Source organism: Lactuca sativa, chromosome 4 (assembly GCF_002870075.4).
Source record: "Lactuca sativa cultivar Salinas chromosome 4, Lsat_Salinas_v11, whole genome shotgun sequence".
In the NCBI taxonomy this organism is placed as follows: domain Eukaryota; kingdom Viridiplantae; phylum Streptophyta; class Magnoliopsida; order Asterales; family Asteraceae; genus Lactuca; species Lactuca sativa.
The window spans coordinates 174,164,401-174,169,894 of NC_056626.2; the positions used below are offsets into that span (position 1 = coordinate 174,164,401).

The 5,494-nt window shown below is 32.3% G+C and overlaps 1 pseudogene; it reads right to left on the reverse strand.

The window, feature by feature from the left end:
- Positions 1–1,220: 1,220 nt before the first annotated feature.
- LOC128133550 (sucrose transport protein SUC3-like) lies at positions 1,221–3,901 on the reverse strand (annotated as a pseudogene).
- Between the last annotated feature and the right edge of the window lie 1,593 nt (positions 3,902–5,494).

The window sequence follows — 5,494 nt, forward strand, 5'->3', positions numbered from 1 at the left end:
CGTGTGAGGAAAAGATGAACTTTCTAAGTCAATAAGTATTGTTTTTTAGAAGTTTAGCTAATTTCTGAATACGTGTCAAAGCTAGTGGGAGCATAAATGTTATGTTGGAATGGATATAAGCATCATGTTATTGGGAGCATGATTATTATTTAAGTATTGCAATTTAGCAATATTAATTATAGAAAAACAAAAGTTTCACCTTGCAAAGTTGCAGGGATAGAAAAGTTGTTTTTGCTATAATTAAGGAAGAGAATGTTATACTTCGTTTCCAATCTAAAAGCTTAGATTGAAAATTTTAGTTGTGTTGAGTCAAGGCTATATTTATTATTTTCATTCTCAAAATACGATTATGATTACGACATCCCTCTTCATAGTTCGGATTTTGAGAGAACGTTCTCTCAAAATATTAAGAAAATATTATAGTAAGAAACTGGTAAAGTATCACGTTTTTCATTGCGCCATTGTATCCCACACTACTAGCAAAACAGCCTTTAACGACGCTCATTGCGCGTCGTAAAAGGCTCAGACGACACGCAAAGGCGCGTCAAGGAAGGCCCTGTCATAAAGAGAGACGACGCACTTTTGCGCGTCGTATATAGCCGACGCGCATTTACGACGCTCATTTACGACACGTAATGCGTATCAAGGAAGGCCCTGTCATAAAGGAAGACGACACGCATTCGCGTGTTTTAGCCTTACGACGTGCGTGTTAATGACACGCAATGCGTCTCAAGAAAGCCCCTTTCAAGAAAGGCCATGTCATAAATGAAGATGACACACATTTTTACGTATCATAATATTAAATGTTTAAAAAATATATATTTTTTTATAGATTTACTAATTTTCAAATTAAATTTGCATTTAATGCCTCATAATAGAAAATGAAATATCATATACAAAAAATATAATCCAGTTCATAAAATTTAATGTCATACAAAATATTATATACAAAAAATAGAATCCATTGCATAATATTTTATTACACTAGTAAAATATGCTATCTATGGAACTCCAGGATAACAAATTTTCTACGATGTAACAATAAATAAACGTATTCAATTAGTGAAATAATGGATCTGTGTTAAAGGAGATTCGCTTTAGCAATATTAATATTAAACAAAAATGATACATTGCTAACATGGGTTATACATTCCTAAAAAACTAACAGGTGGACTTGTTCTAGATCGAGGTCGAATTGGATCGATGGCGACGATTGGATTTTAGATATACAACATGATTTCTAACCTAAGACGTTGTGCAACAAGTGCATCCCAAGCCCTATTTCCAGCAACCATCACACGTTTTAGTGTCTCAAGGGCTAGTATATACTTTCTCCTTGCCATCCAATAGCTTTCATTAACAATGGAACCATCTGTAATTTATTTAAAAAAAAAACAAGGTCAAAACTGGAAACTAAGTATGCCCTTGCTCCAAGTATCTTTGTGCATTTCTATTTCAAAAAAAAAGTGTCTGTGTGCATTTAATAACCCAATAGTAAATAAAAAGATAAAAAAAAGTAGATATAAATATGAATATACAGTTATATAGTTATATACCTCGTATCCTGGTATAGAACCAAAAATGCAAACACTATATTCACTAGGAAAATGCCAAACAGAAAAACTGATAAGATAAATCTTCTTTTAACTTGAGGTTTATAAGGAATTTAATAACTTTGTAATACATATACAAGCTACATACAAGAACTTATGGTTTATGTGCAAGGTATTCTAGAAATGATGTTGAATAAGAAATGTCTATTCATTTCAAAACTGATAATGAAATGACATTGTAAATGAAAAAATATAAAAAGAAATCAAATTTACTAAACATAAAACCTAACATACCTCCACCCCTAAGCGCCGGATGAAGAAAGAAACCCATTGTTTCAACTGAAGCATCAAATTAAGAAATCTTAGAAACGTTGACTTACTAATCCAATGCATTGACCAACCCATGGACAGTGATGGTCAAATCTTTGAAAACAATTGTTGCAGACAGAGCAATATGACGCTCTTGGATGATGATAGAGCATACCAGTATCATAGTATTTGACATTAACTATGTGACTATTAACAAGTTACATTGTAGTTCAAACTCCTGCGATTTTACTATGAAAGGAAACAAAAGAAACATGACATTAGATGCTGATATGGAAACAATATCCTGCAAATTTAGCAAATACAAAAATTAAAAACCCCCTGAAAATAAAACTGCACAAAGTTGCTCAATTCCCAGACTAACCTTGAACCCATCCACTGACACATTGGCTTAATCAGGAAAGAGCTGATACCAAGAACCACCTGCCCAATACTTATTATGGTCAGACAAATGATTATAAATATGAATTTAGTGATTATTTAGAATTTGAAAAAGGAAATAAAAATGCAAAACTCTTGTTCTTACTGAATTCAATAGCAAACCAAAAGCACTTTCTCTAACACCTTCATCATAAGATTGAACTTTGTTAGCATCTCCTTTTGGGTCCCCATGATAAACCTCTCTCCCCATCCAATCCGTATCAAAAGGAAAAAAAGGAACCATCACAAATGCACATGTGATGTGAATATATAAAAAAGTAAACAAAAGCAAAATGACCATTTTACCTTTAGTTTCATTTTAAAAACTTACCCATGTGAGAGCCATGACAATAAGCACTGAATGTATCCCTACTGGTAAATGGCGTAAGCTGGTTAACAAGTTGACCAAAAGTACCCCTAGATTATCATTAAAAGTTTCAACTTGATCTTCTTCTTCATCCTCAGATGATTTACTAGAATTTGTTAGGGGTTTTGAGTCTGAATTTTCAGACCCAGTCTGCTGATGATTGTTAAGAAGAGGTGCAAAATCTAATAATTTTTATGCTGTTTTGGTGCTAAAGGAATCTCTTTTGCAAGGTAGAGTGTCACCAGTGTGCAAAATGTATGAAAAATCTGCAAACATGCCAATATGTTTTGCATTATTTAATATTCCAATTTTCCTTTTTTCAGTCAGAAACATCAGAAGGCTTTTTGGTTGTCAATTTATCAATTTTAAGATATAGTTATATTTAGCTATTAAAAACTCACCACTGTAACTAAAAAAGACGCCTTCAGATTTCCACATGCCTCACACCAAGCTATACTTTTAAAGAAAGGAATATACCTGCCATGGAGAATGATCAAATTAATTAGATAATTTACCTGTGCCAATTTCCACTAGAACCAGATAGAAACCCTAAGATGTTTCCAATCGCCATCCATGAACAAAATATAACATTTGCTGAGTTCCTCTGATCACGGCCTATCACTAAATGAATAAATATTATTATTAGCATTTATAGAGACATAACACAAACATCATAAGGTGAAACTATTAACAGATTTGGGTTTAGGGTTTTAATCTAAATTAAGATTGAGGAATTCAGAAAACTTGGTACATACCTGCTAAATCAGCCAAGAGGGCTCGAGCGGGGCCCTGAAATTATTAAAATTGTTACTTGAATTTAAAATAATGGTTTAAAACACAAGTTTTTTTTAAAAAAAAAAAGAAATTTTTTTTATGAATTGTTACCTGAACAGTGTTATTAGCAAGATCCAGCATCCAGAAATCTATGATGAAAAATAAAAGTTGTCCTTGTTCGTGTACCTTTATACACACTGAATAATGGAATTACGTTATATACAATCAATTATTATGAAATATAATGAGAGACATAAACTATAAAGAAGAAACTAGAAACCTGCAATGTTCCTTTATATCTCCAATCAATTATCCAATGTCTGCAGAAAACCCAATAGTTATCACCTAAAGTGCAAAATATAGTTCAGTGGATACAAAATATAGTAAGATAAACCTACTAAAAAAATATTTATGTCATGTGAATGCTCACAACAATTGATATCATTAAGGATCCAACCATAAGTATAAAAAACCACCAGAATTCGGTGAGTGTGTGAGGGAACCTTATTCTTTATTTCACGTCCTATATATATATATATATATATATATATATATATATATATATATATATATATATATCAGTATATATATCAGTGGCTAAATTGATAAAATGGTGTGAATACCCAAAAATCATCATCATAAACAAGCAATGTAAAGAAAATACCCAAAAATCATCATCATCATATCTTGAGAAAACAAATTTCTTTCTTCTTTCCTTTCTTACAAAAAGTTAGGTACCCCTGTCCTTGGTCCTCTCATCTGATTGTTTTTTCAGTTTTTGTGAAAAACATTACCTCTCTCTACTGTCACACCCACCACAATTATTAATTCATTATTAAATAATATACTCCTAAAAGAAAGAAAAAAAGATAAATTAACTTATGGGAATACCATGTTTTCACTAAAGCTCAAAATTGAAGCCATGTTGCCACACCGATAGTAGTAATTTGGTGCAGACCAAGCCTATAAGATGAAGAAAGAAAATGAAAAATCAAAATATTCGATTTTTGGGAGTGAAAGAAAGGGTAAAATAGGAAACTTACTGTTACAAGTCGTTTATATTGAAACATGTACTTTAAAGAATTCAATCTCTAAGGTTTTTGTTTGGTTCAAAAGTAAACTTGAGGTGGATTTCTTCCCGAAGCCAAAAATGTTGGCTGCAAAAACAACATTGAGTGATACAGATACACTTGAATGGAATTGAAAATATCTACAGTCATACACTTAGTTAGTTACCTGATTAAGGGTGGGATAATTATCTACTTTTTGGATCTTTGTTATTAGAGAACAATCTTTGTTATCAGGTAAGCCTGGTGACGCATATAAAGAGTCATGATCATATTTTACAATCCAGAATGTGTAGTAATCCTTTTCATTAAGGCTCTTGGATAGATTGAAACTGTTTAGTGTTGTGTTTTCCTTCAACCTATCGCACATAGACATTATGTCAAGCACCTTGTGGGCGTGCATCAGTAACTGACCGAACAGACACTAATTCGTGTTCATGGCTATACCCTCCAAACCAACTTTATGAGTAGACAAATTAAGTGTGTGATATATCAACCATTAGTTCTGATATCACATAAGAAAATGATAACAAGTGCAATCACCATGGTCTTTGCATCATTCTTATACCCCTCCAGAGTTGTTGTAGCAATTGCCACCACCTAGTCAAAACAATCGCACACAACAGTGCCACATCAGCATTATCAAATTGCTATCATGAGTAAGAACAAGTACACTTCTCATATCAGTAAAAGAAAAAGAAAAAGGCAAAGTACCTCTCTTTCAAATGGAGGATATCTCCAAAGTCCTGGTGTAGCATTAGGTGAAGCTGAAACTATGTCTGCAAGTACACGATGAACCTGTACTCATTACAAATGATTACATAAATGAAATTAAAAGAATAATAATATTAATAAGAGAAAAGGGGAATTAATTAAAAATGAAGAAAACAAAATAATGTCTAGTTTTTTTACCTCGTCAACATAGAGACGTGAGGGCTATTAATTTGATACATAGCAGAAATCACAGGGACCAATTTGTAATTTAT